General features: G+C 38.6%; 1 long non-coding RNA gene across 2 annotated transcripts in view; it reads left to right on the forward strand.

Moving 5' to 3' along the window:
• The window catches only part of LOC141423046 (uncharacterized), a 71,472-nt gene that overhangs the window by 24,682 nt on the left and 23,431 nt on the right, over positions 1-23,359 (forward strand). For both annotated transcript variants that reach the window (XR_012447711.1, XR_012447710.1), the window contains exons 2-3: positions 21,811-22,011; positions 22,638-22,700. This is a non-coding gene — a long non-coding RNA (uncharacterized lncRNA). The remainder of the gene's footprint in view (positions 1-21,810; positions 22,012-22,637; positions 22,701-23,359) is intronic.

Genomic DNA, 23,359 nt, shown 5'->3' on the forward strand with positions numbered 1-23,359 from the left:
AAACATATGGTTCCACTGTGACTGTGGTGACCCAGTTTTCTGGAATTTGAGGTCTTGTACCTAATTTCCATTCTTCTAGAGGTAATCATTTCATCTCTATCTATATGGGGGATGAAAAGTGAAATGGATTTCTTTCACAAAGAAAGATTGGGGGAGAGATAATGGGTATATTTTACCTAACCCATTTCTTTTTCATCTGTAACATAGTTTCCTAGACAACTTGAGATAAATAACACTGCGAGGTTAGATTCTTGTGAATGAAATTTAGAAGTGTTAGATACAGCTTCTAGGTCTAGTCCATAAAAATCACCCGTGAAAAACCATTTACTTTTTTACTTTCTTCCTTTTTCAAGGCATCCTTGGAATTTATGTGTTTAAGATGGTGGCATCATAAAACGGAAGGAGCCAAGTTTGTGAAGCAGAGCCTCCCAATCCTAACACCATTTTATTAGATAATAATGTGAACAACCAGTAAGCTTTCATTGAGTTGAGACTGAAATTTTGTTATTTTCCCTCCGCAGTTAGCCTACTGAGACTTGTACCCCCAATATTTGTAGCTTGCATTTTTCCTTAAAGACTCTGCTCTTGGAATTATTTTGTGTTTTTAAAATTATCTTTTCTTTTAATGCTTAGTTAGTTAGCTTTTTTGAAACAAGGTCGTGCTTTGCCACTCAGGCTGGCCTGGAACTCATGATATAATTCAGGCTGGTGTTGAACTTGGCAATCTTCCTTCCTGTTTTCCTAGTGCTAGGATTATAGATGGGCACCAACATGCCTGGTGTATCTCTCAATTCGTTTGATCTGTGCTTTAATCAGTATGATAATCTATTCTGGTTTCCTTATATTGATTTCATAAGTTAACGAATTGCATATATTGTTTACTTATCATATTTTTGTTTGTATAAAGTGAAAGCATTTAAATCTGTTAATTTTTCTCTGAGTACATTTACTCTGGTTCTCTGCGGCTGTGGCCATATTCCACAAATTTTGAGATATTATTTATTTTGTCATGTTGTCTGTCATTAAAGGGGCTTTCAATCAAGTTTTTGTTTCCCTGATACAGGAGTTTTCAGGGAATATTTTTATCTTTCTATGTGGGTAGGCACACTGGTTTTAAATTGTGCTCCTTGGCTAATAATGGAGGGTTTTTGAACATGTCTCTTAACTTTTCTGAACTTCCCATATATTTGATGGGGCTGTTGAGGACATTAAATGAAAAATTACATGCAAAATAGCACCATGCTTAATCATATTCACTCAGTAAATGTTAGTGAGTGATATTAAATTATCTTTGTTGTAATATTATGCTAAATTCTCAAAAGAGTAACTCTGTCTATGGAGGGAGAATAGTTTAATTTTGCAGTTGAAATGACTCTGGATATTGGGACAAGTAGTTAGTGAACATAATAACTCCAATTCCAATTTAAGAACAACAGGATTATTTGCTCTTATTTATGTGGCAAAATGTATATCAGGATTTTCTTGTTATCTATTGGTATGTAACAAGCTACCCTAAAATTTCATAACTTAAAACAACATTTATTTTGCATATTAATCTACAGTAGACTGGGTGAAGGGTACAACAGGACGTGGATAAGTTCTGTTAAGGTAGCTCATCTCTGCTCTACTCAGCATCAGCTGGGGCATCTCAAAGTCTGAGAGCAGAATCAGAAGACTGGCTCATATAAATTTAGTTGTTGATACTAGCTGTTGGTTTAAACTTTAGCTGGGATTTTTGGTAAAAACACATACCAGTCACTGTCTATGTTGTCTGGGCTTCCTCACAACATGATGGCTGAGTTTGAAGGTTAAGTATATATATAGAGAGAGACAGCAGATGGAAATGCTTTTGACTTTTCTAACCTAGTCACAGAATTCTTCTTCTATACTCCAGTTTTAAAAGCACCTAACTAAGGAGACTCAAATTCAAGGGAATGATGAAGGAGTGTCAATGTAACATTGTAAGATCAATCACAAAGGATAAAGTATATTAGAATGGCTGTCTTTGAAACACATACCTGCCACACTGTTTTATTTGTGTTTTCCTGATTGTGATTTTCATTTTCATCTCTTACTCTAACATGGAGGGAAAATTCTTCTCAGTTTCTTATTTTAGGAATGGCTATCATCCTTATGGCTGCTATTATTTGTTTTCTTCTGAATCTTCTTTGGTATTTTGATGAAAATACTGGAGAAGCTGAGTATTACACTCTTAGAGATGATTTAGAATATGGTGGACCACTTTTGAACTTTTTCCTAATGCCAAAAAAAATCTCATTAGGAAACACTGCCAAACAAAATTAATATACTTAAATTTGATAAACTATTTAAAATATAGTTTCTTGTAGCTAATTTCTTTCCCATTTTTATATTGCAATGTATCCCTTGCTTTGTTTATGGCTCTAACTTTTAAGGATGGTAAAATCTTGGTCTTGTGCTAGAAATGTCACGAAGATTGGAGCAGTGATCTACGCTTGGAGCAGCCAAATCTAAATCAACCTTTCAAATATTTCTTGGGTTGGCAAGATGCAGCCTGGACCAAGGACATTACTACAAGCCAAAGACTTTTGGAATAGTAGATAGAGATCTGACATTCATACCAGCTGTGACTTTGATTAAGTCACTCTTTCTGTGTTTTTGGATATCTGCCTTAAATTTCTGGCTAGCCCTGCCCACCCCCTTTACACAATAGGAGAGATGAGATGAAAAAGTAAGCTATTATTTGCAGAATTACTAAATTTGTTAAAAATTAAGTAGCACCACATGAGGAGCTGGAAGAGCCTAAATCAGCAATAGAGCCCAGAGCATCTTCCCCTCTGTAAGTGAAGCCCAATAAACAAGCACATGGCTAGAACCATATTTTCAGTAATAACAGTATTTAGTAGATATTTAGTGTGGACAGTGAATAATGCTAAACACTTTACTTTTATTATTGCATGTGATTTTTTTGAAACAATTACGTGAATAGGCATTATTATTACCCTCATCTTAGAGGTACAGAAACTAAGGCACAGAATGTTAAATAAGGTGCTCAAATTCACACAGCTAAGTGACAGAACAGGAGTCTTTCTGATTACAAAGGCTGTACTTGCAAATGCTTTACCACACTGCAGATATGATGGGGATTTAGTTAAACCCCACTAACCTTATGATGAAGCATTTTAGGCATAGATGTTATATGACCTTCCCAAGGTCACAGAGCTAATTAGTCAGGCCTTCAGGCGCTGTATTGAAATACTGTGTCATTCTCTACACATCATAACATTGAACAGATTTTTAACTCTACTTAGAAGCCCCACATCCTCCATAATTAACAAACTGTAATTATTGGTAATTAAATGTTAGAGATATAGTTCTGAATTTATGTTTTGTCAATATTTGAGTTCTGATAAAATTGTTGTTCCATAAAAAAATTCTCCACACAGACTATTACAACATCTCTACTTGCTTATTTCACAGAGATTTTTTTCCAGGATCAATGAAATACTGTCCATAAAGTGTGCAATGTGAAGCACTAAACATTACTGTTGAATTTTTGATTGTGATGGCACTTTTCTCTCAATTGCCCACAGTGCAGACAACCAACGACCACAAGACATTGCCTCTTACCTACCTAAAGTGGTTCTTTCCTTCTCTGGTTAAGCAGTTAGCAGTACTGAGTGTTGTGGTTGTTAAATTTCTTCACTGTGGGTAGCAGAATGTAAAGAAATGATCATAGTGACAAATTCAGCAATAGAACAAGCTTCATGGCATGTTTTAATTACTTCCTGTGAGATCCTACACTGAAGTACTATCTTGCTTTCCCCAAAGTCCAACCACAAGCCATTACTGCATGATGAAAATTACCAGGACAAAGCCTAACACAGCGCCATCTGGTGATTTCTAAATAATAACAAAATAAAAATGCAAACCTTTCCCATCATCCCTTCGTGTCTTCTCTCCTTGACTGTGGAAAGGCTTTAATAAGTTGTTTTTTATATATCTATTTCCTAAGCATCAGACTTATATGTTTTTTTGGTGGCATTGGCATTTGAACTCAGGGCCTCACACGTGCTAGGAGGGTACTCTTACCACTTGAGCTATTCTGCCAAAAATAAGTTGTTCTTAATTTAAAAAAAAGTTCTGAATGTTCCAGAAAATTTCAGAATATAGTTGGTTGTTCCATAGTGAAGAAATTCCCCAATATTTTCAGACTTGAAATAATCATATGCACTCAATCTAAGAGGTACTTTTGGAGTAAGAAAGAAAGAAGAGATTGTGTAACTACTAAATGATTGTTATATGCATTGTGCTTCCTCTTACATGAATTTCCCAGGATATCACTTTCAGTAACTATCAATCCTGGCATGTGTCCTTTTTCTACTACTCCTGGTAATTTTTTAAAATATAGGATCAGCATATTAATACTTTCCCCAAAAAACAACATTTATAGTTGTTACTGTGAAACAAATTATCAGGGTAATTCCAATGTAGCAGAGAGGAGGATCAGAAGAAAACAGACTAGACCTGAGTCCTGAGAAAGTAGCAGAGAGGTAGGGATGGCATAGCAGAGAGATAAAACCTGAGAAATCTGAACATGAGGAAGGTCATGTAGCACCAGGGAAGGGAAAGTCATGTAGCACTAGGATAAAGTAGCCAATAAAATTAAATATAACCATATATGGATTAGATCTTGCTTTTTGCTTCTGTAACCTCCTTGCAAGGGTATATAAAGTGAGACCCCTTTGTTCTCAGGGCTCAGCCTTTGGACATGAGTCTGCTGAGTCTGTGCTGGCACAATAAAACCTTGCTTCCTGCTAATTGCCTCAGAGTCCTGTATCTCAGCTAGCAAACTCCCGCAACAATTCAGTGGTGGGTTTATAATCACTACTTCTCCTAAGACTGCAGGTCAAGAGTGACCAAAACACTGCCCAGGCTGGCTGGCTGATGATGTGGGCCTCGTGCCGAATGCTCTTACATCAATTCCAGACACACTTGGCCTTAATTTTAGGCCCTGGAGCCAAGTTAGATCTACTTCTCATTGTTCTGAAAATTCTGAAATCCATATATTGCTTGCCAAATACTCTTCTCATTTTAGAAAAGGGAAAGAAAGGAACTGTGACCATTTAAACATCTTTTCTTTTTGTAAAACAATATTTTTCTCAGTCACCTTTTTTTTCCTTCTCTCTACATAGCATGGTTGTATTTGTCTTTGTGTTTTTTTATTTGAGGGTCATTTCTTGTCCCATTTTGCTATTTCTTCGATCCCTTTGGCAAATTCTCTTTCATGATTTAGCCTAACCAGTTCTGGACTTGCTTAACTATATCTTTTTGCAGTTTCATTGAATATCCAATTTTAAACTTCCATTTCAGCTCTGAATTATGTAACATCAAATGAATCTTAACCATTTAAAACCCAGCAACAGAATGAAGTAATACATTCTTAATGTATATTCTCCTGTGACTTAAACTGCTTCTCAGAGACCTGGCAACTTTGGAAGGCTAGTTAACTATCTGTGTCTATAAGATTAGTCAAGTGCTGCTTCTATCCAGTTGATACCTGAAAATTTATAAAAGGTTGGTATGTTTTAAACCATGGCAATTTTACAGATTTATGAAGGAGTCAAAGTAAATTTTTAAAAAAAGGTCATAAAAGGGTATATATTTTTTTATTGGCACTACTGGTGTTTGAACTCAGATCCTCATGCATGCTAAGGAGGCACTTTACCACTTGGCTATTCCACAAGCCTAAGTGATGCACAGATGACACATGCAGGAATTTTAGGTGCTCAGGGTTCTTGAGCCCCCTTTGAGAATGAAAGCACAGGTGCACTCCAACAGCAGAGGTCGGAAAGAGAAGAGAAGAAAAAGACTGCATAGTGGAGAATGCAGGAGGACCCGGAAACTGGTGGTCTCGTGGGTCAGGGTGGGGAGTGGGTTATATAGCTTTTTTCTTTGTGTATTCCCTGAAGGTAGAGATGCCTTTCAGATGGAGATGGGCATTTCCTGGGGAGGAGAAGTGACTCCTTGATCTCGCACAGTCTGTCCTTCAAGTCCCCCCTCTCAGTGACCGCCCTAACTTCTGTTAGGAATAGGATGACAAAGTTTGTTCAGTAACTGTTTCCTGCTGACAGAAGGCAATGAAGGGGCCCACAGCATCAGGGCTGACCACAAGAGGGGTTGTCGAGGGGACCGTGATAGTAGGTTGTTTTCATTTCCATCAGAGGTATTTGTAGTTTGATGGATTCTAGGTGAGAAGAAACAAACTTGACAAGTTTAAAATGCAAGGCCCAAATACAAGCAAGAGAATAGTGGCAACTATAGGCCCCAGAAAGGGTAGGAACCAAGTCCTGGAGGGAAGCCAGGATTTTATTTGGTCCCATACCTTTGTAGAAACCTGAGTTTCAAGAGATTATTCTTGGAGCCACTTAGCCTGTTGGAGAATGGAATCTGTACATTCTTCTACAATGCCTGAAGTGTTTATATATGTACAACAGGAAGTATTAGTGATGGCAAATACCCCTCCTTGTTTGGCCAAAAGAAAATCTAGGGCCAGGTGGTGGTCTATGACCATACAGGCAAGGGATGAAAAAGACCTTTGCATGTCCTTAATGGCAATGCCTATCTGGTCTGAGGTGTCCTCTACTACTTTGGTTAGGTTTTTTGCAGTTACATGATTGGCATAGCAGATTTCAGCTAGGGCTGTAACTAATGCTGTTATCCTTAAAACTTTTAAAGTAACCTCTCTTTTATCTTTATGGGAAGCTGTTCCTGTTGTAATTAGCATTTCCCTTTTCTTCCAGATGGCTGCATGAGCATACGGGATCAGGAAGGCATACTTAAAATCTGTATAGATGTTTACTCTCTGTTCTTTTGACAGTCTTAGGGCTTCTGGTAGGGCCACTAATTCTGCCAGTTAAGCACTTATATTGGGAGGAAGAGGACCTGATTTGAGGATGCCAAATTCTGTCACAACTGCAAACCCTGCATGTTTGACACCATTCTTGACAAAAGAACTGCCATCAGTGTGCAATTCTAGATCTGGGTTTTTTAAGCGCCGATCAGTTAAGTCAGGTAGAGCAGCATAATTTCTCCTAAGTACCTCCTCACATCAGTGTTCAGGACTTCCCTCTGCCTCTGATAGAAGTGATGCAGGATTTAGGTTCTGACAGGTTTTTAAAGTTATTTCTGTCCCTCCCAGAAGTTCTCCTTTTGAGCTTAAAATTCCGCCTAGATTGTGTGAAGTATAAACAGTTAGGGGGCAGTTTTTGAGCTTCAGGCACTAGAAGGCTTACTGCAGCCACTGCTGTAAGGTATCCTGGCCATCTCTTGGCTACTTGATCTAATTCTTTGCTTAAGTAGCCTACTGGCTGGGGAGTGATGCCCTGGAGCTGAGTCACCATTAGCAAGGCCAGTCCTCCTTTTTCATAGACATACAATTGAAACTTGTCTTGTACTGGGAGACCCATGTGGGAGGTGTCATAAGAGCCTTTTTTAAATGGTGGAATGTATTTTCTGACTTGTCATCCCATTCAATAAAGGGCTGGGTATCCTTCTGTGCTTCCTTAAGTATTTGATATAAGGGCCTGGCTAGGTCTGCATAGCCCAGGATCCAAATTCTACGGTATCTTGTGACCCCTAAAAAGGTCCTCAATTGCTTTAGAGTTTTAGGTAGAGGAAACATCAGGGTTGGACGGATTCTATCTTCTCCTAGATCCCTCATTTCTTTCTCCTGGATAAGACCTAAATATGTAACCCTTGACTGACATAATTGGGATTTTTCTTTAGAAATTTTTTATCCTCTATCTGCTAAGAAGTTTAGTAAGGACTCAGTGGCTCATGAAATGACAGGCTCATTTGGTCCACAGAGCAAGAGGTCACCTACATATTGTAGCAGAGTAGTTTGTGGATGTTGCCACTCTGCCAAGTCTTGGGTTAGAGCCAACCCAAAGAGGTGGGGGCTGTCTCTGAATCCCTGGGGGAGGACAGTCCAAGTGACCTGTCCAGACTTTCTTGTGGGGTCCTCAAAGGCAAAGATAGGTTGACTTTTAGGGTGTAAGGGAATGCAAAAGAAGGCATTCTTTAAATCCAGAACAGAGTAGTAAGAAGTACCTGGAGGTATTTGGGCTAAAAGTGTATAGGGATTTGGAACTAAAGGGTGGAGAGGCACTACTGCTTCATTGGTCATGTGGAGATCCTAGACTAGCCTCCATTTGTTAGGTCTCTTCCTGACACCAAGAATAGGAGTATTATTCGGGCTGGAGCATTCTATTAGCAGTCCCTGTCTCTTTAAGTCTTTAATTATGGGAATTAGCACCTCCTTAACTTCTGGCTTTAAAGGATGTTGTTTTTGATGGGGAAACCAGGAGGGATCCTTGAGGTGAATTAGGACTGGGACAGCTGTTCGTGCCTGTTCCATGGTGTGTCCATCTGTCCACACTGTGGGGTCTACTTGTTCCTCTATTAGGGACAAGCAAAAGTACTCTCCTGGGAGTAAAAGGAGCTGTACCCCCAACTTAGATAGAAGGTCTCACCCTAGCAGAGGAGTAGGGGTTTCTGGGACAATTAAAAAGGAGTGACAGAAATGGAAATCTCCCCAGGAGCAGGCTAAAAGCTGAGTGAAATAACACTCTAGAGGCTGGCCTGATATGCCCCAGACAGTAATTTTTTTGGGTCAGGGAGAGAAAGGAATAGCTGAAATGCTGGCTCCAGTATTGATAAGGAGGCTGACCTTGTTCTTTTCAATAGTATCACGTGGGGCTCCTCTGCTTTTATGGTGGCCATAGGAGCCTGTATGGGAGGGCCTGGGACCTGTCATTGGGTGGGAGGCTCTGACCTCGGTTCCCCTGGGAACCAGGGACAGTGTGCCTTCTAATATTTTTCCCAAAAAATGGGGCAAGGTCCTGGAGGTAGCTTTCTCCAGGGGCATACCCTCTTAAAATGGCCTGTCTGTCCACATTGAAATCATGTCCTTGGGTTTGGACTTTGTATTGGGGAAGCCTCTCTGAGCACTGTGATCAGAGCCTCCTGCCATTTATCCTTTCTTATTTACTTCTCCAGGTCCTTTTTTTCTTTTTCTAAGTCCCTGTTATAGTATACAGACGTGGCTACACAGACCAAATAGTCTAGATCTCTGCTCCCCTCAGCCATCAGTTTCTGAAGCTTTTTATGGCTATCTGGTGCTGTGTTAGAAATTTATCTTTTAAGACAATGTCCTCTTCCTGTGACTCTGGTACAATGTTGGTATGCTTTTGTAAAGTATCCTTAAGTCTCTGTAGGAAAGCTACTGGAGTTTCTAAGGGTCCTTGCTGTACAGCTGTGACTTGGGAGCAATTAAGAGAGTTTACCTTGGCTCTCCGTAGACCCTCAAGAATGGAGTGGATGAAATGGTTATGACTCCATTCATCCTTGTCATCTTCAGGGTCCCACTTAGGGTCATACCTAGGCACTGCCTGATCTCCCACTGGAACTGGGAATTGAGGTTCCCTTTTAGATATCCAACGCCTTTGTCTTTTTTCTCCCTCCTCCTCCTCTGCCTGTGAGGGCACAGTCTGAGACCGGCCTGTAGGGCCACTTTTATCTAAGTGGTAATTGTCTCCAGCTGTGACTGCTTGATCTTGTACCTGCTGTTTCTTCTGAGAAGTATGGGTCTGAGATAGCAATAGTATTACATCTTTCCAGCTCAGTTCAAAGTTTTGGCTGACTTCTCTAAATGCCTTGATGTACTGATCTGGGTTTTCTGTGTAATTTCCTAAATCCTTTTTTATTTCTTTAAGTTTATTCACTCTAAAAGGAATGTGAACCCTATCCTTTCCAGGAATTAACTGGAGGGGATAGAGTCCTGTGGGACGATGTCTGGTGTGTGAGGTAGCTGGGTAAAGGGGATGTGGGGGACCTGATGGAGAATCAGATGGGTTTTTTGGTTCAAGGAAGTTTGGGGGCTTTTTGCAAAGGGTTACCATGGGTCTGTGTATCTAACCTGCATTTGTTCAGCCATTCTGTGTGGTCTCTTAGGAAAAAGAACGGTTGAACATATAGAATGTATGAGGGATTATTGGTTACCACTGTTGTCCAGGTCGATCCTGCCCAAGGGCAGTACTGGGGCACTGGAAGCAGGGGCTGACCTCCACTCTCAGGCCACAAAAACTATGAAGGAAGCATAAGAGTTCTGGTTGTTTGTTTGCTGTGGGCATGCCTGGAAGGGTCCGAGACTTAGCCACCTTTGGAGCCTCAGGGCAGGTCAGGAAGTTGCATCTCCAACCTTTGGGTGACACCAGGGAGTGTCCTGGGCAGAACACCTTTTATGGCTTGAAGACAAACTTTATTTTCCAACAGCTGTTTTCGGCCCTCCTCTTAAGCGGGTCAGATCATGAAAGGAAGAGAGAATTAGCGTTTAAGGGGAGGAAAAAAAGGTACAGTGCACTTAAGTCTGGCTCTGCCCATGTAGCATTAGCAGTCCAGTATAAACCCCTGGCTGGCATCTGAATTCTCTCAGATTGCCTGCCTTACAGCTGTAATGGGCTTGGAGCTTTTCCTCAGTTTCCCAAGGGAGAAACCCTCCTTAATGAGACAGAGAGAGAGAGAGAGAAAGAGAGAGAAGGTCGGCCTGAGATTTCTGCTGTAACTAGGCTGTGATGTGGGAGCTCTCCTGGAAAACAGACTCCATTGCAGTGCTGGATGCTCATAGTCACATTCCTAGGCAGCCATTCCCAGTTTGGCATGACCTATATCGACCTCAGGTGATGGCTGGTCCTTTTGTGCATTGCCAAATATTCACAGATGACATGTACAGGAATTTCAGGTGCTCAGGGTTCTTGAGCCCCCTCTGAGAATGAAAGCACAGGTAGACTCCAACAGCAGAGGTCAGAAAGATTTTATTTGTAAAGAAGAGAAGAGAAAGACTGCATAGTGCAGAATGCAGGGGGATCTGGAAACTGGTGGTCCTGTGGGTCAGAGTGGGGAGTGGGTTTTATAGCTTTTTTCTTTGTGTATTTCCTGAGCACAGAGATGCCTTTCAAATGCAGACAGTTGTTTCATAGGGAGGAGAAGTGTCTCCTTGACCTCCTGTGGTCCGACCTTCAAAAGGGTGTATTCTTTGTCTTAAATTATAGCCTTTTATAAAGACCTCATAGGCTAGAGGCATGCCTCAAGCAGTATAGTGCCTGCCCAGAAAGGGTGAAACCCTGAGTTCAAACCCCAGTACCACCACCAAAAAAAAAAAAAAAAAAAAAAAAAATCTCAATTTGCTTTATTTTATAAGGAAAGAAAATGAGGGAAGATAAATCAGGAATTATACTACTAAAAAGTCTGGTAGGAAAGCAAATTCTCAAACTACCCTTAATTTGAAGAGGGCCCAGGGATATGGAGGTAAACTGGAATGTGAGAATAGGAGGATCCTCTTTACTCCCAGGTTGGAGTCCTGGGTTACAGGAGCATTTATTTACCTTTTGCTTTCCTATCATTCCTATATTTTATCCTTTGGTAGGGCCCAGGGATTTAAAATTGAAGTATTCTTTCTCTGATGGGAAATATGTCTCTGTCATTCAGGTGGAGATTTGGAATGCATTTTCTCGCAAGAGGTTTATGGATAGGCATTTAGGTTTCACAAAATTGTTAGGACAGAACTTCACTTCATCAGCTTTAGCTATTTGGTTGTCCCTAAGGAAAATGCAAACTGAGTCTTAAATAAATAACTCCTAACCTGAACTCTTGAAACACAGTCCATGTGGAAGCTAGAGGGTGCCTTCATGCTTAGAAATATTAAAGAAATCCTTATTGGCTTCTCTTCATGCCATTCTGAAAATCTTGAACATTCTGACAGCCCTAGCAGAAGTCAGCAGGAAGCCGGAAGGCATGTGCTATTGAACTTTTGAACTCTGAAACAGCATCTATTTTCTTAGCTCTGTTTGTGACTTCTCTTTGATCTCATCTTATTAGAAAGATAATACCCTAACATTTTAGCATATTTAAAATAAACTGCTTCAACAATCCTCCAGGGAGCTCAGCTTAACTTTAGCCTTTTCCCAATCTCTAAAGCTCTTTACTGCAGTGTGTGCTCACCTTCATCGAAATTGTCTGTTAAATAATTCTCCCTAACAGGGAGTTTACTTTTCTAAATACACTCTAGGCAGGGATATTTATATCCCATTTGATTATTTGATCAAGATCCTTATTTATAATGTGACTTTTTTTTTTTTGAAAGCTCACTAGGAAAACAGAAAGGACCAAAAGAAGTGGAAACCCTGTGTGTAGTCATAGTGGTGGTGGTAAAGGTAGTGATGAAAGTTTCTAGAAGGTCCCTCAGGCTAGTAGTGCCTTACATTCAGAAAGGTTCTCAAATTTAGACTTGCTGTAATCTCAAGATAAAAATAGTATGCAGTAACAAATTTAAAGTAAAGGATTGCAAAGTGATCATCCTACATTTCAAACTTCATGTGTACTGTGAATTGTTATGTTATTAATAAGTAAATTGATATTTATTTTAAAATATCAATCCTGTAATTGCATCACAATATGTTGCATTTTAATTTTTGTTTCACCTGTAATGTTAAACATTTAAAAATCTAGCCATAACAGGGGATAATATTAGTAGTATTTTTTAGACTCAGTTTTCCTCCCATCCTTCTTTCAAATATCACCCAGATTTTCTTTTGGCTTTACCTGTCTCATATCTGCTTATTTTACCTCCAATTCAGGGCTGTTCCTTGTCTTTAACCAGTCAGCATGTTTTATTCTTGCAACCCTAATCACTCATGCAGGGATGCACATAAATTTTGAACTCTAACTTAATTGAGTTCCAGGACTCTTTCTTGGAGAGCTGTTAGAGTCCTTCTTTGAACAGATTTGAGAAAGGAAATGGGTGCCTTATACCATGAGAAATAGGAACCTTAAGAAGCCTTTAGGGTTTGAGACACTGTGACTCCACCATACAATCAATAGATGTGCCAAATCTGAGGCCTTGATATAGCTGAGGAATTCCCATGTCTATGATAAAAAATTCTCCCCACTTTTGAAAGCAGGTTTATAGTAAATGTCCTGGTTTTAGTCATATAAGCTTAACATTTTTCTGTACTCCCGACATAGAATGTCTTACGTTTTGAGTTCCTCAAAACTTTGAAGAGGCAAAGCTTACCTCAGCCTTGGCATACCCCAGTGCCATTCGATGACTGCTGCCTGCTGCCACCTGCTCAGTCAGGTTTTCCTGTGAGTTAGAAACCAAAGCTCCAAGCATTTTACCCAGCACCCAGAAATGGTTAAAGGGGCCGAGGAGGTTGTGATATGGAAAACCCAGTTCTCTGCATTACAGTCTTAATTTGATTCTAAGAGAAAAGCAAAATGGGTGAAACTCAAAAAAGATGTTAACTGAATAGTATATTGACCAAAATGTAAAAATATGCTGAGTAAAGCAAGTCCTAGTATGTAGTTTAATCCTTGTGAGAAGTCTATCCTAAGTACAATTTAACCATAAAGTACTGGTTTTCAGCAGAGGCTAATTTGTTCTCCAGGGAACATTTGGCTTTGTTTAGAGGGAGCCATTTTTGGTTGTAACAATTGGGGGTGAGCTGCTATTGGTAGAGGGCAGGGATGTTACTCAGTATCCTAAATGCATAGGACAGCCACTACACCCCTCCACTCAACAAAGAATACCTAAAGATGTTAATAATGTCAAGCTTGAAAAACCCTATTCTAACATAGAAGGTATCAAAGAAAGTGACAGTCTAATCTGTTGTCTTTTCTGACACTTCTGCTCAATCTTATTTTTGTTTCATATGTATGTAGGATGAACTGGGTGTTTGCTATTTTTTGCAGAGCTTCCTACTTAAGATTTTAATTTTTCTTTATTATTAGGTAAACTTGGTAATTTTGAAAATTAACATATTTCTCTACAGTGAAATTAGATAATTTAAAGAGAATATTTCCTAAGCAATGAGAAATGTGTTTTTCTTAGCTTCTTTTTCCCCTATTTTTTAACTAATTTTTTAAATACTTAAATACATACAAGGCACTATTTATTTTTTTCTTTTTTTGGGGTGGGGGTTCATAGTGTGGGATTTTTTCTGCTTTGTGGGAGTTTGAGATCCAATAGTGGAGATGGGAAGAACATTTAAATTACTTTAGTGCAAGAAAATACTTATCATTTGTGGTCACAATGTCATCTGAATACTATGTAAGGCCACACTAATGAGGAAAAACTCAAATGCAGGCATAATTTAGTTTACCTACATCTGGGGTGAATAACATTGACAAACATGGCTTCTCTGAAGGGCCACCGCCAGCTTACTGCCTTCCTCTTGTGGCATCTCCAAGACAACAGACTTACTGTGTATTTTCAGGATATTATAGGCAGTTGCCTGGGTGAGGCTGCCAGCTTCACTCACCTTCCCCTGCGCAAAGACAGCGAAGAGAAAACGCAGCTCAGCAAGGCTGAGGGTGCATGAAATTGTGTTAAGCAATACTCATGACAATGACTGGATTTGCTATTTGAAAGTAAGTGACTACATGTTTTTTTTTTTTGAAATTGTAATTTTCCTGTGCTGTTAAGTGTAAAGGTGACCGCTCTGTGGTGGGATCTCAGCGGTTTGTACTCGACAGCTAATCAGGTTGATTCATTTGGTGAGGTGGGCAGTAAGCTCAGTTATAAAGCAGAATTGAGTTCTTACCTCACTGAAATAGAACACCACATTTTTTTCTTTCTACTTTTTAAAGGAAAGAACAGTCAAACACACTTTTCAGGGGAACGTTGTAAAGACACAGTGAAGTTTTATATGTGTAGCAGAAGACATAATCATCCATGGAACAAAACCAGTTCCCTCGCTGTGTGTGCAGACAGCCTTTCAGTAAATATTTAGGCTGCCATCACTAAAGAGAGTGGAAGTTTTGGAAGGGACTGTCCTGGGTTTATGTTAGCTCAGGGCTATTTGGATGAAAATGCACTGACCCATTGCTAACTAACTGCACACTGGCTGACCAGAGAAGAGTTAGCAATAGCCCAGTACTACCAAATTTCCCCACAGGATGGCATCCATCAGTTAAAAACAAAATTTACAGTATTAGCAGAATTCACAAAAATAGAGATGGATTAAATTTTCTGTGAGGCTTTCCAATGTTTAGGATTTATTTTGATACACAATTTAACTTGATCATAGTGAGCGAAGGTGGTGTGGGTGTTTGCCAGGAGCTGGCACAGAAATAGAGATGGAATTTGTGGTATGTGAAAGTGAGAAATGAGCTCATACTGAGGATGGAGTTGCTAACAAACAACGCTTAGCATTTTAGAGCCCCTGATCATCAGAGGGCCATTTAGTGAATTAATTTTTTTCCCTCACTCAGAAGATTAGTAACTATCAGGCGATCAAATCAGAACAGGCAGAGACTCATCCCAAATTAAGGAGCAAAGCACAAGATGGTTGGTGGATTTGGTTTTATGAAAACAGAGAGTTGTAATGTGTCTAATATTTTATAGCTTGAGAAAAATAAAGGAAATCAGATAGGCTGATCTTGAATATTTTTGATTGGGAGAGGGGTTAAAAAAGTCTCAAAGAGAAGGAGTAATTTTTTCAAGCCAGAACTAGCACAAAGGCAGTGGTCACTCCAGTATTTCTATTTAGAGAGGCCTTTGCCAGTGGGAAGGTGAATAAAGGGACTTGGTTTGCAGTTGCACAAGTCCAGCAAGTACATTTTCTAAAAATGAATTAAATTACAGATTAATAAACACAGCAAAGTTTTCTAAAGATGGTATATTCACTCTTAAAGATAGAGAAATGTTCATTGTCTAATAAAAACACTTGAGGTAGGTTGGTAGGTTGCTAGACATTGGGTAGGAGCAGTAACAATCCCTCAGCCTACCCTTGACCTTGCCATATAACCTGAATCTTCTGACCATTCCTCAGACTCCTTCCACTCTAGGATGTTTTCCTTGAGCCACTCAAAGCCTGGCATGGTGAAGACTAGCGGCATTCTCTAGAGATCTTCTCTCTGTCCTGTTGCCCCTCTGTCCATTACATCTTGCAAGCTTTTCATGGTTAAATCTGCCAAGTATACTTCCCAGTCACCTTGGAAAGGACACTGAAGTACTCCTGGAGGAACTGTTTCCTCACTAAGGAAAGTGAAATCACAGTTCATTTTCTCCCCCACTACTGTCAATTTATTGCAGTTGCAAAGTGTCTGGGAGTTCCATTTATTGTATGTGGGGAAATCTGCTTTTCTCATGTTCAGAGGCACTAAAAGTATTTTGCATAAAGCTTATAGAAAGCAAGGATATTGTCTTCTTCATATAGCTCTTGCACACACAGGCATTTTATCTTATAAAAATGCAAAACAAACAGAAAGAAGCTACCAACTACAATGTCTTGGTGTCTAGGAATCCTTAGGCACTAGTCCCAGTTGCAGATACAATAGATACACTTGGTTTATTAAAGAAGACTCTTTTGGAGGTTTGTATACAGTACTGATAACTGTAACCCATATATGGAAAGCTGATTTGTTCTGGGCCTGGGATTCTGCATTTCAATTTTTCCCTCCCCAAACCCAGTGATTTTGAACGTGGTGGTAGTCAATTGAATCCTAAATCAACATAGGAATCTGCATCTGCAAACTCATTCAGTCTTGAAGGGTTCAATAAATTCAACTTTCCTACAGTTGAAAACTGTCATTATCTTCCTATAGCTACAACAATTTGTGAACATAATGAGTTTTAAAATCACTTTGGGGTCCAGTGTTGAAGAATGTTAAGAGACAATATTATGTACTGCAAAAGCCAAGAAATCCCAAGTCTTTTTAGCCACCAAAATTTTAATTTTTTTTTGTATTTAAAAGAGAATATTTCATACCAGTATTTTGAGGCCAGGCACCTGAGCATACCCAGAACATCTTGTAGGTGTGATTCTTTTCAAGGAGTAAAATTTCCTCAGACCATGGTGGCAATACCTTTATCTTCTTGAATCCTAAGTTCTTTGATGACATTCTATTAGGCAAAGGAAAAAAAAAAATCATAGCCTTTTTTTTTCTTTGATATTACCAGCATGTAAAACCCTAGGCATGAAAGGACTTTGACATCTTTGTTAGTAAATAAACAGAGCAGTTACAATTCTTTTGAGAAGAGGGTATGGAGGACTGTATTCTGGCAGGCTTTCTCTTTGTCCCCCCAACTCTCTTTCTTCCAACTTGACAGGCTGATTGGAGAGGCCAATGAAAACATCCGTATCTTTTTCAGGTTGAGAGCATTTATTTGGCATCTGTGAGGGTGGTTTTCTTGCTGTTGGGTGTCAAGTCACACAATGTGAAAAGAAGCAGCAGTCTTGGACTGCTCAGCCATTGCTTTCCTGTGAAAGCAGTGCTGAGAAGTAAGTGGCCCAATTAGAAACTGAAGAAAACATTTCACCATGGGGGGGACACCAGTTAACCTTCTGGTTTGGGGCATTACTCTTTAGACTGACAGGGGCAGCAAGGAAAGATTGCAGTAAGTTATAGGAAATAAGAGACAGACTTCAACAGACAAAAAGTCACTCTCACTCTTGGCAAGTTATTGATCTTGAAAACCAGAAACTACACCTTTTCCAGACTCTGTTAATATTTTAAATTATTTTGACAGGGATTGTGTTAATCAGTTTTCCATAATGGCAACAAAATTACCTGAGAGAATAATTTAAGGTAGGAAATATTTATTTTGCTAACAGTTTCAAGGTTCAGTTCATGGTCACCTGACGCCATGGGACTGGGCAGAACGTCATGCTGGTGGTAAAAACATATGGCGGAGGAGGTTCTTCACCTTATGGATGAAGAGAGGAAGGGAACGGTGATCAGGCAGAACTTTCATTCATGCACCCAGTGACCTACTTCCTCCAGGTAGGAGGAATTCCTAAATTTTCCACCACCTCTCAAAATAACATCACAATCTAGTAACCAAACATTCAACATGCAAGCCTGTGGGAAGATAATAATGAAACCATAACTGGCCTTACTCAAAAGTAACATCTCATAATATTTGGGCTTACACACGTTTATCCAGAATTTACCTCCAATCTGTTCACTTGAATTTTCTATCAGGGTTTTCACACTCAGACTCCAGGTCCTCCACCCTGCAAATGTTGCCTTTGGTTATTTCTTGGTGCTCTCAGGGAGCACTGTACCCACCATAGTTTCCAGCTTTTTGTAGAGCCTTTGTCATCCAAGATTCCTCTTGGATGGTCTGTCTACTTTTGAATCAACAATGAAACCTCTTTTTACAATTAATATACGTTAATTTTTTTTGAAAAATCACAAAATTCCAGACCTTGAAAACCAAAATGAAGAAGGACCAGACTCTTCTAGTACCAGAAAATCTAGTCATCAGTTGGCTTAAGATTTAAGGTTACTGCATAGCAGAAGATGTGCTACACAACCGTCCTCTTAACCTAGGTTTATCAGGTTTTGCCTTATAGCATTTGTTCTCTTGAGAATTCACACCCGAGAGAAAACCAGTGGTATAAAAACATATCCCTGGTTCAGAATCAGGATTGTTTTCATGCATAGTCAGTTCATGAATCTGATAGGATTTTTGCTTAACAAATTACCCTGAGATTAGTGTTTTTTTGTTTTTTAGGACTAGATCCTGCAAGTATCAAGTATCCTTTAGCATTTATTTTTCTCCTTTGCTTCATAGCTCTAATCTCTTCTATTACCTCTCAAAGAAAACCAAGTATTATCGTATTCTGAATTCTGAATTGTGTATTATGAAATAATAATGACCCTGTGTGTGAGAACTGGTCCTGAGGTGCTGTGTGACTCAAGAAAAAGAGATAGATTGAGGATTGCATAGACTGCAATTTATTGGGGGGACCTACTGACAGAAGTATGGATCTGGGCAGCAACAAGACCAAATAGATCTCAATAATTTGGGTCAGAAAGAGGGGAATATGTATTGGTTAGGATAAAAGTGACTTAATCCAAGTTGGATTGTACCTGGACTTTAAGGTGATATCAATGAGTCAGATTCTTTCCTGGTGCCAGGGCCTTTTTGGAAAGCTCCTCTGTTGGTTCTAATGGTTTTGTCTACTTATTTGGATACTGGTAAGACAGTCATTGTGATTGTGACTCAAGATGGTTGCAGTCAAGCTAAATCCATACATTGGGCAAAATATTCTTAACCTCTTTCTCTTCAGTCATAAAATGGTATGTATAGGAACATATTTTCAGGGTAAGAAACGTCTCTTCCTTCTTATAACAACCAAACAACATTACTGAGTGCTTACAGACACAAATTATGGAGCCAGAAAGCCTGTTTTTAGATCCCATCTGCCTCTTACAGCTATATACTTTCCTTCTAAGCCTTAGATTTTTTTCTTGTAATGGAAGCATAGTTAGGTAGAGTGGTTGTGAGAATTTAATGAGATTATCCCTTTAATGTGATGTGTCTAGCATGATGCCTGACACATGGTTATCATGAACCATACCTATTCACAAGACTTTGGTTCTGAATTCCAACTCTTAACATTTTCAGAAAATGTGCTTATTCAGTTGTATTGTTATTATTCTAAATAGTAAATCTTGATCTCCCAACTGGGTCAACTGTATCCTGTATTTTTACTTCTTTCTTTTCTTTTTTCTCTTCCTTATTTTGGAACTTCAAGGGACAAATCATCACTCTAGGTGATATATAAGGTCATCCTGTTTCAAATAAAAAAAATTTCTTTTATGTGTCTTGTTATCTTTAAGTACTTTTTCTCTTTCTCCTTTGTTTCATAGCCAAGTATTTTTGCTATAATTATTGAATCTTCTTTATTTATTCAACTAAGATAAATTTATTTATTTATTCAACTAAGATAAACTTACACACTATCAGTCAGGTTTATTCCAAATTGGCAACTGTTTAACTATGTTCCCAAAATATGGGCATGTTCCCTCTTGTGTTGAAGTTGAGAGTTCATAGTATAAACTCACAACTGGATTTAAACTTTTTATTTAGGTCTGGTAAAGCTAACTTCAGTTCACATTTTATTGGTTACACCAAGTCATGTGACCAGATTAAAATCAGTAGAATGGAAAGTAGCATAGTTCTACCCTTAGAAAGAAGATAAGATGCACAGTATTGGGGAGAAGCCTGATGTATAATATACATAGTACAATATATCATGATGTCTAATAAAATCTTCTCTTTTTTTTCCCTCATTCTTTCAAAGACTATTTTTGTTCTCTTTTCAACTCCAAAATCAGTTTAGAGAAAGGTCATATTCTGTGCAGAAGAGAAAGCAACTAGTAACACCAGGGAGTCCTAACCACATGTTTTGAGGCATGATTGAGGAATCCACAGCTGTTTAGGTTAAGAAAAAATCTGGGAGGGATGGAGTAGTCTTCGGGTATTTTCAGGGCTGATCTGGGCCTTCTTAGTGATCATTTATTAGCAGATGTGGGGTTTGGTCATGAGTACAAGTGGACTTATGTCCTGGCTTGAACTACTTACTCACTGTAATTCCAACATCAGCCTCAGTTATGATTTCAGTTTTGTAGTTTCTAGGTCACAGACATCTTCTAGTGGGATGCTAAAATGTATATAAAACACATGAATGTTAACTCATCAAATTAACAGCACTACCACTGTAGCTGAGACCAATATGAGTCATTCTGAAAAGTTCAGCTGTTTCTACATTTGGAGTATGGAGGAAATAGAAGTTGAAATTTATCCTTTAAGGAGAGGAGAGTCTACCTTTGTTTTGAAGATTATTTTGGAATGCTTTTTTAATTATAGAGATATAATTAAGAAGATGCTGCTGAGATGTTGGGGGTTAGAATAATGTACGAAAATATAAAACAAAGCTTTGTTTTTATTACAAGCAGAAGGTACATTGTAGAAATTAATGTATTAACTGATTTTTAAAAAATGCTTCTTGGTCATCCATATATGAAGTAAGGGGATTCTTGACTTGGGAGAAAAGAGCTCTTTATTACACTATTTATTCATTCTCATGAGTTCTTTCATATTCATTCACACATTTATCAAGTGTTACAGTACTTTTCCTACATGCAGGCACTGTGATAGGTTCTGAGGTAATAATAGTGAACAAACCGCCAAATACAGTCCTGCCCTCTCAGAACCTTCAGTTTTTCTCTATCCATGCCTAGAAATGAAGCAGATCAGAGAGTTGCCAAGGGAAGTGGTGTAGGGAGAAATTCCCATGAAAGAAGCAGGACAGCAGAGTGAGAGGAGAGATGCATGGTGGCATCAGAAATGGATTTCAGAATATGTCAGAAGTTATTGAGGATTGCCAAAACAACAATCACAAAATCAGAAAACTAGAAAGGATATAGGACAGTATAAGGGTTTGCAATAATTCTCATCTGTACATGAAAAAGGGCAACTCAGATAAGTGGTAGTTATTTGTTCACTTGTTTAACTGTTCCTTTCCTCCTTACCCTTACCCCACAATTAGGAGACTCAAACAATATCTTTCATTTCTCTTATCACAATGTCCTAATGGCTAGCACACTGTGTGGATATGCTGTGTTTGAAAATTGTGTTGTCAAGGAACAAATGAGAGAGTTTAAAATCTGTTGGTCTTTAGACATTAAAAGGCTTTGGAAACAGAGAAGGACACATAATGAATTTTAGAATTTAAAAACATACCAAGAATTGGAATACTACAAGTGAAAGAGATGAGCATGTGGTACAGTCTTTAAGTATGCACAGGAGGGATTTAGGCCACATGCTTTTCCTGTGATCATCTTTCTCACATAATAAGTAGCATTTTTTGAGTTATCCTATGGAAGTTACTATTCTAAATATTTTACTGAAATTAACTCATTTAATCCTCAGTATTACAACCTGAGTTTTATTCTATTACTATTTCCATTTTGCAGACAAGAAGCAAAGCCTGGGAGGATATGCAGCTTGTCAGATATTACCCAGTGGACACCAGAGCTGAGATTAGCTGAAGATGTTCACTCTCAACCGCTACACCAGCTTGCCTCCTTACACAGGCCAGAAGAACCATGATGGATACAGGATGAGATAGCACAGAGCACAGAAAGTCAAAAATACTTGATAAAGAGACTAAAGAGGTAGACTCTCCATCCTTTTCCTGGAAATCAGTTTTGTAATGAATATATGCTGTGGTCTAAATGTTTATGTCTCCTCTGAATTCATATGCTGAAGTATTAAAAGGTAGAGAATTTGGAGGTGTTCAGATCATGAAGGAAGAACTCTCCAGGAAGACTAATGCCCTTGAAAAGGAGGTCCGAGAGAGCCTTGTCCTTCCCAAGAGGTGAGGACATAGTGAGGAGAAGCTGTCTGTAAGGAAGTGAGCCCTCACTAAACATTGACTTGATCTTGGACTTACTCCAGAATTGTGAGGAACAAATTTTTTGTTATTTCTAAGCTTACCAGTTTATGATATTATGACATAGCAGCCCAAACACATGAGTAAACAGACTTGGTTTTCCAAAGTTTAACTAGGAAGAACCAAACTGTAAGCAGGCTTTACATTAAATTGAAAAGAATTTTAGTGACCTGATGGGGTCCAGAAATAAAAGAAAGTAATTATACTCTTTTTCTTTTGGAGAAAAAGCATGGGAAGAAAGGAAATAATACTTCATGCATATGCTGAGAGCTGTGTTTGAACTTTCATGTGCATTCTTAGAATGATGGAGGCTATCTTAATTTTTACTTTTACTCTGTTTTTTCCTAGGAAGTAAACGGTACACATGTTTCATCTTTGCATTTATAGACTTGGTTTCATACATCAATTCAGGTATTATCTCCAAAACATAAGTCCTGAGATCATAAAGTGTGTTGTAGTATTATAAGGCACCAATTATTTGCTCATCCGCTTACAGTTGTTTTCTCAGAAGGTGGCCTCTTGTCTCTCAAGGAAATGACAAAATTGTTGATGAGATTTCAGTTCAGGGACTTGGAGGTAGCTTGAAGTCTAACACTCACTGACTGGCACAGATATTTTAAGCTGAGGCTCAAATAGGAGATCCCCTGAGGTAGTTTCTGATGCTTTATTTAACAAAGCAAACTATAAGTCCAAATTATTCATTACCATATTCATAAGTAACCTATTTAGTAAGACAGTATGGCGATAATAATAAAAACAAACATTGAATGAAGCTCTTTCCATGTCAACCTTTCCAGCACATACTGTTGTCAATTATTGTTAATCTGAAATAAATAGTTTAAAATTAATGAGCATATATTCTTTCTTGCTGGGTGAGAAACTAAATATTGGAAGTAGGTTGCTAGACTGCTCAAGAAAACCCTGAGGAAAATGCTGGATAAAGTAAAAAGTATTTAAATTAATTTTAAATGGAATTGAATATCCAAAATTTATTTATTTTATTTGGTTCTCTTAAATATAGGGGTCATTTGTACATAGATAACAGTATCAATAATATTTGCCACTACTAT

Source organism: Castor canadensis, chromosome 5, assembly GCF_047511655.1.
Source record: "Castor canadensis chromosome 5, mCasCan1.hap1v2, whole genome shotgun sequence".
Classification (NCBI taxonomy): Eukaryota; Metazoa; Chordata; class Mammalia; order Rodentia; family Castoridae; genus Castor; species Castor canadensis.